Source organism: Emydura macquarii, unplaced genomic scaffold (genome assembly GCF_026122565.2).
Source record: "Emydura macquarii macquarii isolate MOO-44397 ecotype Brisbane River unplaced genomic scaffold, CSIRO-AGI_Emac_v2 contig_1451, whole genome shotgun sequence".
NCBI classification, from domain to species: Eukaryota; Metazoa; Chordata; order Testudines; family Chelidae; genus Emydura; species Emydura macquarii.
In genome coordinates, this window is record NW_027131588.1 from 17,971,750 (window position 1) to 17,983,374 (window position 11,625).

At 41.3% G+C, this 11,625-nt stretch overlaps 1 long non-coding RNA gene across 1 annotated transcript; it reads right to left on the reverse strand.

The window, feature by feature from the left end:
* Positions 1–4,253: 4,253 nt before the first annotated feature.
* LOC137156564 (uncharacterized) lies at positions 4,254–10,385 on the reverse strand. The gene is made up of 2 exons (XR_010920821.1): positions 10,297–10,385; positions 4,254–6,924 (listed from the first exon to the last, which is right to left on the reverse strand). It is a non-coding gene; the product is annotated as an uncharacterized lncRNA (long non-coding RNA).
* Positions 10,386–11,625: the final 1,240 nt, after the last annotated feature.

An 11,625-nucleotide genomic window follows, 5' to 3' on the forward strand; every position in this document is an offset into this window, starting at 1 on the left:
CAATTGCTCCCTGTCCGGAATACTAAATACTTGGTTCAGAGCAAACATTGAAAGTTGCTCCCCTGAAATCCTGGCCCCACTCATAGGTCCCATCTCCCTTTCTAAAGGGGATCAAAGGACTATCAGGAGACTTACTTTGCAGGTAGCAAGAGAGGAATCTCAGCACTGATTGGCACCTATGTTCCTCAGCAGATCTCTTCCTCACACTCATAGCTGCATTTCTGTTTCTTTGGGGGAGGCTAATGATTCCTTCCAAATCCCCCCCACTATGTGAGGCTAATAAACTCCAAAGAAGCATCTGAGGGGCACATGAGCACCTTTCCTCTCCCCACTCGAGGCATGGCCAGCTCTCTTTGAAGACACAGTTCTTCCTGGCCACCTCGGCTGAAATAGTCCATCATCATATGTATGGCATGCACCACCAGTGACCTTGAAATGAGGTCTTAGGACTGACTAAATATATAGAGTCTCACTATGAAAACATGTTTTATTTCCCCTAAATGTATTCATATGGGCTCAGGTTCTAGAGGTCTGATGTACAAAGACGCACATAAAAAAAAAGCCCATGGGCAGAAGGGGAGCATGAAAGGTAAGTTCTCCATCCCTATTCTAGCTACTTCCCAGAAGAGACCAGCCCCGGTCCCTCCTCTGCATAAACCCTAATAGGGGGCAAGGCTGAATGGTGGAGTGGCACAGTCTCCCCTTGCTCTCAATTTAAGGTTATATTGCCTCAGTAGCTGGGAGGCGTAATGCCTAGCATGGGTAGACATACACAGGCGAACTTTGTTCAAGCTAGCGTCAAAGGCACAGGCTAGTGGCACAAGTGCAGTCCTGACCAAGTCCATGGATATGTACTGGGGTGGATAACCAGAGCCACTGCCTGTGCCACCAACGCCACGCTGCTGTTTTTAGACACTAACAGAGCTAGCACATGCACTTCTACCTCTGCTAGAAATTACAGCACCAGGCTTCCATGCAGATGTACCCTATGTCTGAGGGATTTCCTGGTCCTGCTGGCAGGCAGAAGCGCTCTGAGGGAAGCCAAGTGATCTGAGCCAGACGACAGTCAGGAAAGAGCCAGCACAAGCAAGGCGGGGCTGAGTTTTGCCCCACTGCCTTAGGGATGGGCCTGTTTTGGGTTTCTTGTGTGTTCTGAAGTCTAAGAAATAAAATAGTGTTAAGCAACAACCTGTCAGAGAGAGTAGTTTGTGTTTTATCTATCCATATGCTATGATAAACACTTATTCCTCCTGCGGGGGGGGGGGGGGGGGGGGGGGGGGCAAAGGGGCCTGGGCATGAGTGCCCATTAATGTCGATAGAAAAATAGTTTGCCTAATGCTCCAGTCCAAAAGACTTTCCTTGTTTGACCAGCTTGGAGGCAAAATGAACTTCCAATTTCAATCCCCCTACCTTATAAGTCTTTAGGGATAAAATGTACACACTTCAAAAGGAACACAGGCATTTTAAACGATCGCCCTTCTTCAAAAACTCAAGAGCTTCAGTGGAATCTAATTGCAAACGGTTACAAACAAAAACGTCATTGAGATTCCATTATATTAAAAAATGCTGGTTGATGTGGTTAGATGGACAGAATTGTTACAGGCATGTCAGCATAGACAGATCTCATTTAAAAATACCCACTATTTCCTTTATATTAAAAGACTGGGTGGTTGTTGGGGGGGGGGGGGGGGGGGGTGGTGGTGATTGTGTGACTTGAGGGCCAGCTATTAGAGCTGCTCATGTCTAGCTCTCAGGTTCCAATACAACCACCCTGGTAATGACTGCAAGTTGTTACTCGCTAGATGGCAATCCAGAGGTCTGTGTGAAATGAGATCAAGTCTAGTTCCCTGCTGGTTAGACAAGGGTCCACATCCCCAAACTGGCACTCTTGCTGGCAACCCAGAGACTGGATTGAATATTTGTGATTTCCTCCCTCCCCATTTTAGAGACTAGCTTTTTGCTAAGAATTTTCCACTATAGCAAAAAAATATGTAAGTTGAAAATGGACTCCCCGTCTTTCATCCACTAGCTTAGATGCTTGTGGAAGTGTCCGTTTCTTTCTGTGATGAGCCTTCACATGATTTTAAACTAGTCTATGATCCGAGTAAGGGCATCAGAAGCCATTTTGGCTCTTTGGGGCAGAATCTGAGCTGGTGGAAGTCACTAAAGCTATGGACACTTACACTAGTTTGGGAGGGCGGGGGGATGAAATCAGTCCTTTGAGAGAAAAACCATAAATTAAGCTGCTGTCTGAACAAGTCAGAAAAAAAGTGTTTGAACTTTTTAGACAGTCAACAATAATTATACATTCCAGAAGTAGATTGTTTTAATATGTCTAGAAATGTTCTATTTTTCAAGTCTGAGACGGCAAAATCCTCCCACTGATTTTGATTAGAGTTTTACAAGTGGAAAACAGAAAATCTAGACTTAGAAAGAGCAATGAAGTCTGTATTCCTAGAAAGCTGATTGCATTTTCCTTTACTGGACACTTAAAAAAGCAATCACATGTTATATGAAAGTTTGCCATCACATCTTGGAGACACTGCTGACCAAAAATCCACTTGGTTGCATATCTGACATTTCAGCCCTAGCATCTGTTCTATGATTTGATTGTGTTTTGGCTCACAAATATAAAAAACAAATTTAATCACACATTGATTAGAGACCCAGCAATTATAGCATTTATTGCCTGGTTTCCTCCACTCTATCTATATCCCTGAACGAATAGATTGGTGTTCTTAATTCTAAGGTTCTACTGTAGAGGAAAAACCAGAATTGCAAATTGACCAGTCAACCACACACCGCACTTGGAACTGGAAGTACGCAATCAGGCAGCAGCAGAGACCAAAAAAAAGCAAATACAGTACAGTACTATGTTAAATGTCAACTATGAAACAAATAAAGGGAAAACAGCATTTGTCTTCTGCATGGTATAGCTTCAAAGCTGTAGTGAGTCCATGCTCAGTTGTAAAACTTTTGATAGAATGACAATAACGTTTTGTTCCGAGTTACGAACAACTTCCATTCCTGAGGTGTTTATGCTGAGGTTCTGTTGCACTTCACTTTATTTTGTGTTCTTTTATCATCTTACAGAACGCTGTGTGTCTTAAGGGCAGCTGCTCTGTCAAGTCCATCTGTTCTGCTTGAGTAGTTATTACAAGGGTGAGTAGAGCCAAGTTTTGCCCATAGTTGCATCCATGAACCATCACTGGGCACACATTGCCTGGTGTCATCTATGTTGTATTTACGGAGGCCCGACTCAAAGCAGCCTAAATTTAGCCCACTGCTTTGTTCACTTCCTCCCCTTGACCACACAACCTGGGAATTGACCGGATTTCAAAAATCAGGGAGGTAAGGTAATCTTTCATTGGATCAACTTCTTTTGGTGAAAGACAAGCTTTCAATCTACACAGAGCTCCTCTTCCGGTCTGGGAAAGGTACTCCGTATCTCCCAGCTAAATACAAAGTGGTTTAGATTGTTTAGCTTAAGTAATTAACACATGAATTTACAGGAGCCTGAACTAAGCCCTGGAATCCTAAGTTTAGGCCATTAGTCTGCAAAAAAAACCTCCCCAACAGCTACATAACTGGGGAAGTGATTAGATTTTTGTTTGTTTATTAATTATGAAAGGCATGGCCTGGACGGCTCAAAATAGGAATGAGGCATTATACAAACACAGAACAAAAGGACACGGTGTTCTGATTTTATGTTTTCCTTCAGAAATGGCAGCACACCATAGTGTACAGAGCTATGCATGGCTTCTTCCTGAACAGGAGCTTTTGCTTGCAGACCTCAAAGCTGCCACAGAACCACTTACGTCTAACATGTCAGAGGTAACTGGGAGGAGGCAGAGGCAATGTGTGATGAGGCACCTACTGCCACCAAAGAGGAGAATATCAGTATTCTGAAATCTGGAGAGGAGAGTGTATGGGCTTGATTGACGGCTCCTAGACTCTTATTGACTTCAGTGGGCAATGTTTTTCCACCAAAAATGAAATTTACTCCACAAGAAAGTGTCGTTTTTGTGGGATTTCATTTTGTTTTTACACAAAAAACCCACCCTCCAACGCTTTCTTACTGTTGAATGCAGTAGAATGAACGGTGTCTAAATGTGAGGAGGGAATTCTCTCTCTCTCTCTTTCATTTTTCCTTTTGCCATGAAAGTTAATCTTTACCAGATCTCTCTGGATCTTTGAAACTGAACAAACCTTCCAATACTTGCCATGATGTTGTCCCACTAACGCTCAACCTAGAGCTGCATCCCTCCTCTGTTAGTAAGGGCCTGAGCCAAAACCCATTGAAGTCAGTGACTTAAATTCTAGCGATTTTGGTTAAGATCATAATTCAGCACTGCAAGCTCACACATTTGTTTCCTTCCCATGATTTCTCTCAGATACACACAACATATAGGGTCAAATTCAGCCCTAGATTAACTCCACTGGGAATTATACCTGCTTATATCTGCCTAGTGCAATACCATTCTTAGGGGCAATGCTGCTGGTTTCAGATTCACACTGGTATAAGTGGGAGTAGAATTTGGTCCATTAGCTCTTCAAATGAAAGAAAAGCAGATACCTTCATGCATTATATTTTCTCTGTGCCACCAGCTAGAAACAAACTATTGAAATTTTTTTTATTTATAGCACAGATGTGGGAAAATTAAGTCCCTTTTTCTTATGTGACAGAAAAGTCTTATTAGTTGGGTGTGCCTGCGTATCTTTGGGTTCTGGCTCAGATCAGAAATGCAAGAATTATATATACATAGATATAGATATTTTCACAAATTTACCAGCCTTCACAAAATCAGGAAATACCAGATATCTCCATAGAAAGGAAGAACATGCAAGATTTCTAGACTTTGTAGACTAAATAGGGCAAGTTTAGTCAGCGTTGGTTTTGACCCAAGAAGTTCAGATAACCATCCAAGTTTAGGGACTGATTCTATCTTCATTTATTCTAATAACTGGGTCTTTGCTTACTTTAATTGAATTTAAAAAAAACCAATTTTTACACTATGCTGGGGAGACAGTGCATAGCATTAGTTTTCGCTATTTGAATCTCTGTGCAAGTTGAAAGTATGGTTTAAATTGTCACCTCGCAGCAACATATGCATATTCATAAACCACATATACAGTGTATTATACATGAATATATAACTGATGACTCACAATATTCACCCACACCTGAATTAAAACAGATCTTATTCCAAAGTGCATTTCTCCAGCTTGTGTGAAAAGCAGTTGTTAGTCCAATAACCAGAAGGATTTAGAGCTGAATGCATTTCTTACATTACTTGATGGCTTCTTAAAGGCTTTTAACTCCAACAAGCTGGCATTACACTCCCAAGCAGATTGCCATTTTTGGAGCTGTAATTTAGCAGAGAGGCACATTCTGAATGTGAAGTCTGAGCACAAAGGGATTAGATCATGTTATAGATATTTAAAGGAAAAAAGCCTCCTTTTGCTCCTGCCTCTAACATGCAGACAGTTTCAGTATATGGCCAAAGCCATTAGCCTCTAAGTGTATGAGTATGAGTGGAAGTGTTTCAGATACACCTGACAGCCACTGACTTCTATTTTATGAACCCTACACAGCATTCAGTTTTTGTTTGCAAGTTGAACCTTGGAATTGATCTGACCCTTAGATGTATACATGCAACACAAAGCTAATCAGAAGCTCCATCTTCTCTCTGTACCAAACGTTTCCCCCTACATAACTACCCCTCAACCATCTTTCTCCTGCATGAGGCCCTGAGACCCTAAATGAAGCTTCCCTTGTTAGGACTGATTGGCCAGCCAGATCCTCTACTAATTTTCAGAAAGGCGCAGCTAGCTGTTTAAGAAACAGGGCCTGCAAGAACCTCTGATGGACATTGATCGCCACTGGATCTGGACTTCCCAATCTGAAACATCAGAGAAGTCTGGAGAAGCACTGGAATGCCATATAATCAGCAAACACTTTGTGTATTCAAGTCACAGCAACAGTCACGGGTTTTTTCCCCCAAGATTTTGAACATCACACACAAATGTATTAACTTTGCAGCTAAAGTCTGGCAATGTAGTTTTGCCATTAAGTGGGGCTTCTGAGCATTGAGCAAGGAATATAGTCTCAATTGATAAACCCAACTCTTATTTTTCTCCTCAATTGGTTTGACAGTCAAATTTGTGTCTTCGTTTGCAAGCAACTGGATGTAGATAGAATGTTCTTATTTCTTCAACCAAATTGAGATTTAATGTCATCCATTCGACTTAAGAACGCTGATGGACAATACAAAATTTGTGAACATCTGTTAAATACACTCATGTAAAATCCAACTCTACAGGTGTTATCTAAGATCTTTGTTTGTACTGAAAAACGTGTCCAGTTATCAAGACTGAACCATGTTGTATAAGTCAACTTTAATATAGAGTTATCTCTGCTTGCAGAAAAGTATCACTTAGGTTATTATCCTGTTTCCATTGAAGTCACTCAAACCTTTGCTACTTATGTCAATAGGAACAGGATGAATCTCTGTCTAATGAAGTTCTTGGTTTGAATATACATTATTTCTTGTTGATAAAAATATTCAGAACAGAAATGTTTGTCCAGAGGGCCTGATTCTTCACAGCTCTGAGAAAGCAATGATACAAGTTGGTGTAAGACATGGATTCAGCACTGCATTGCATGCTTTTGCTTTGGGATAAATAGTTACACAAGATAGCAAAACACAGCCAAAGCAGGGGACTGGCAGCAGAGATTCCTGGGACCTAATGATCTTTTCACTTATAGCAGTGAAAGTCAGAAATAACTCCAGCAAAGTCAAGAAAGACAGCAGTGCTTCTCCACTGTAAGTGACAGCAGGTTTGCTGATTCCGAAGGCAGGAGATGATTTTCTTGTCCTGAGAGACTTTTGGAGATTTCAGAAGTTTTTCCCAGCCCAAAACCTGGACAAAAAAGTTGAAACATCAAAAGTTTTTACAAGCTAAAAGATTTTAAAAGGTTCCAGTCAATTGAAGTGTTTTGATTTTGGCCATTAAAGTTATAGTAAAGTTTACTTTTGTTTTGAAATTTAAGCTGTTTTGAAATAGAAAACCAAAAATCTAATTTTAAAAAATTAAAGTTGAAATGGGGTTTTTGACAGTTTTGAAACTTTTCTTCACATTTTTTGGATAAAAACTATTAATCAAAACCTACCCTTCCCTGGAAAAAGTATGTTTGCCAGTAAAAAAAAAGTTGTGGAATAATTCCCTTCTTGCCCTCGTACTACTTCTACTTTTCCTCATAGGTTTACACCTGTGTTTGTTATACTTTAGCCTGAAATCAAACCTCACAAACATCCAGCCTTCTCACTTCCAATCCCTCCACCCACAAAGTTCAGAGGTGAATTTGAATTTTGTGATCGACCTTCATCTGTATAATGGGCTGGACCAAAACTCCTGCTATGGACACCCTCAAGGCACCAGATCTGAACTTTGCACCCTGACCTCTAGTTATCACTTTCTCAAAGGATCACTTGTGCAACATCAAAGTGATGCCAGTGCTTGGTTTGATGTACCTGCAAGCTAAAGTTTTCTACCATTTGTCCACTCCTTCAGTGCACTGCAAGCACATTGCGAAAGGGCCGATTGTTAGAAGGAACAGGTAGTTATTTTTACATTAGTGTTCTTTGACTCTATTGACAAGACTCTAGATAAGAGGAGCAATTTGTGCCACTTTTTGCCGTGTTACCTCCCCTTCCAAGAATCACCCCTTTTTTCTGCTAATTGTGCTGAGAACCCCAACACCATTGCACACAAGCCACAAAAGAGCCCATCATACATCCCATAGTCAGGATGAAACTGGTCTGAGCACAGGACAGTTTTCTCAGGGGTCAGCCCAAGAATTCCCCCAGGCTCCAAGGACTATCCCAAACCTTACCAATTTCCACTCTAAGTGCAAGGTGTAGTTCTTTGACCTTGCCTTCTCTAAAATAGCAACATGTATATAATTTATAAAAACCTAGAGCAAGATGCTCTAATGCGCACACTTCTCCCCTCGGGAGAAGGTTAGAGAACAGACAGACTGCATGCACTACTAGAATACAACAGGAATTATCCCAGGCTTATACAACAGTGGTATAAACATATATAGAATGATGAATTTATCAGTAGCAACTGGTGCTGGGGAAACAGCGTGACCATTGAGAAGTCTGCTCTATTTCAACCCTCAAATTGCCTCAGTTAGACTCTCAAGCAGACCTCTATCAGAGGGTACATACACATTGATAGTGGCAAATTAACGCCCGAAAAGGAGGGTCTTCTGCAAATGGATCTTCAATTTTTCCCCTTTTTGCTCAAAGTCAACATTTTACATTCTAAAAACTGATTGAAAAAAAAATGGATATTTGGTAAAAGTTTCATTGATGCTTTCCCCATTTTAAGTTTTAAACTGCCACTGAAGTTTTTTAATTTAAAAAGTTTACCAGCCCTGCCTGGCACATGGAGTTGTCACTGTATATAGTTTCTTATCAGAAACACCTGTATTGTGTAATAAAAGAGTAATTAACCTTCCCACATTCAGAGTTTCTCTCAATATTTTTGAGCCCAGAACAAGCCAACAAAGTGGTTCCTTTTTAAAACAATGAGCCTGATTTTTTGCTCTCTCATACAAGTTTCATATCAGTGTGCCACCATTCAATTCAGAGTTCTAGACATAAGACTATTGTAACAAAGTGGAGAATCAAGCCCTAAAGTCTTTGATCTCCATTTTATACATACATGAAAATATATGTAAATGTGATTTGGATACGGTCTGTGTAGAGCACAACAAAATTGCAGAAGTAGTTTGTTGCACATGAACTGACTTTTCTTGACTGTTATCTGAGTTTATTTGTTTCCGATCCTAAATACCAGATGTTATAGGAGAGAAGGATCATATGATTGACAAATATGTTTCAACACTGATCTAACAATTGACATATGGAAGACCCCCTTCCCCTTGGCTCCAGTCTTCCTTACTCCCACTAAAAATGAAATAAAGCAATTCTTCCCTTGATGCCTGTCATACACATCTTGTCTGATCTGGGGACATGAATTTGCACTAATTCTGGGGAACGTTCATAAGATGATTCTTTGTGTTGTATCTTTTGCTCTTTACACTGATGTGGTATGAATGAATCTTGTTTAATCCTGGGTACAGTGGGGGCCAATTAACCATGTTTATAGAACACACAACATGCAGGGTCCGGCTACATCTAAACACTGCTGCTCCAGCAATTTCTGAAGCAGGGGATAGAAGAGGGACCACTACAGTGCTCACAGATTAATTAAAGGAATACTGCCTAATTCTGTACACTACACTTCAAGGAATATCTCAGAGATAACAGACTAATTTTACATCAAGCCTGGTGTGTGTTTGGGGCACACAGGTTGGGGAAGATGGGGGCAAAAGTCAATCTCTACACAGTTACCAACATGCAAACTGATTGGTGGTCCCCACAAAAAATCCTATTTCACACTTTGGGACTAATTGTGCAAGGGTTTGACCCCCACAGGCTTCACTGGGACTTGAGGGCCCAGTCCTGCCACGAGCAGAGCCCCTTCATTCAATCTGCCATAAATGCTGAATGATCAGCATAACCCAGCACTGAACCAAGAAAAAGATACGCTTCCACGTATGGCACTATCATTAAAGACAGCTTCTTGAGATAGCTAGACTGGTATACCGGTCTAGCTATCTACACTCCATAAAACACTTCTGTGCACTGAACCGTGACCATATTTTTTTAGTCAAAGTATTGTCAGTCAAACAATGAACCCATTGAGCTAGTGATTCAGAGAGAGAAATATTTGCAGAGGAAAGGTGAACTCCACTAGTTCACTGTATTCATCATGAATTGGCATTGTTCCTTTGCTCATTATGAAGCTTTCACCATGTTTTTTGGAGTCAATTGTACACACACAAATCAAGTTATTTTTTCTTCTCTGGGGAATCATTAAACACAAATCTAAAATTAGATTTCCAGAATGCAGCTATCACCTGGGGGAAATGCAGGCTGTTCCACACACATTTTGTGGTAAAATGCAAAAAAGAAGTCTACATTTTTCTTCTAATCAAATGCACAATAAAGCAAGAGCTCCAGGAACCTGCACTTCATCAGATCAATACCTCTAATTGCAGAAGAGTGCAAACCACAATTTTAAGTCGTCTTAAATAAAAAACAACAAACAAGATGTCACCATTTTGAGAGGAAAAATGATCTGAGACAGGATGCAATTGGGAGACAAGGGAGACCAGATGAGGGGTTAAAGCAAAGGGCATGCACTTCCTTCTACTACCTTAGAACTGGAGAGAAAGTACCACCTCTTCTTCTCATGTGTTCGGGGAGCCTAGCTCCTTCTGCCTCTTTGCTGTCAGGACTTAGGCTGGGAAAAGGGGAAGAGATTTTCCATGAAAAATTCCTTTTTGGTGTGTGGAATGTCCATTTCTGACAATTTTTTTCATCAAATCAGGATATTTTGCAGGGCAGGGGCACAAATGAAAACCTCAAAGTTTCAGCCAAAGAAAAAATGAAATTTTCCATTTTTCAATGAAGATTTGATCTTTTGAATAAGAAAAAAATACGGACAAAGGAGTGAAAACAGTGTGCCTTTTTTTTTGGCATGGAAACAATCAAATGCGTTTCCTGACCAGTTCTAAGTGGGAACAGGAGAAGACGATACCCTGCTGAACAGTTTGAGACTCCAAACTCTTTCTGCCAGGATCTGGAGCAGAACCTGCACTTGGTGCTTATGTGACAATTGCCATCCTGGGTAATACATGGGGTAATGAACCAGGAACCATCAGAGTTTATAACTTGAGCTGACACACCAAGGCTTTCTAGTTGGGGATCTGTAACAGACTCATACCCTGTGTGAATCATCCCTGGGGGAGGGGCAAGAGGGAACCTGTAGCACACACAAGCATATACATGTTTCTCTAGCTATGGGTTTGCCTGAGATACAGATTAGAGCTGGGAAAAGTCACTGTGTGCTTTCTGGTTCTGACAGACGATTTTAAAAACAGTTGTTCCAAAAACCTTCAGAATGGCTCAACAAACCAGCAAAATCTGTTTGGGGCCAGCAAAATGCATGTCTTAAATATTCAGCCAACCAAAAAAAGAAGAAGGGAAGACTCTGTAGCCCAGTGAAGGTAGGAAACATGGATTCACATGCTCTCCCTGCCTGCTTCCAAGGAGGGATTTTGAGTAGAGGAGGGCTAGGAAGAGAAGGGCATGTGTCAGCAAGTACTCCCTGGTGGGCCAGGATGACCCAGCCACCACAGAAGCGGAGGGGGTCCCAGGGGAGGAAGTCAGAGACTGAGCAGTTCGTAAGAGGTGCATCTACCCTCATTTACTTTTAGCCTCATTTTCTCATAAGTGCTCCATACTCTGAGGACCCCCTTCTGCAAGGCCCAAAGCCTTTAACAGGTTCCAGACCCCAGCCTGTGCCCAAACTTTCCCAAAGTCAGTACCTTATTTTCCAAGCTGATTCCCTGAGATGCCACTTGGGGGGCGTTTTCCCTAGCACAGCCTGTTTTAGTGTTACCTCTCCTCCCAGCAATGCTGTTAGAGAACCCCTCCCACCTCCAGCAGGCTTTTCTAAAAATCAGTGATCAATTGGAGCCAG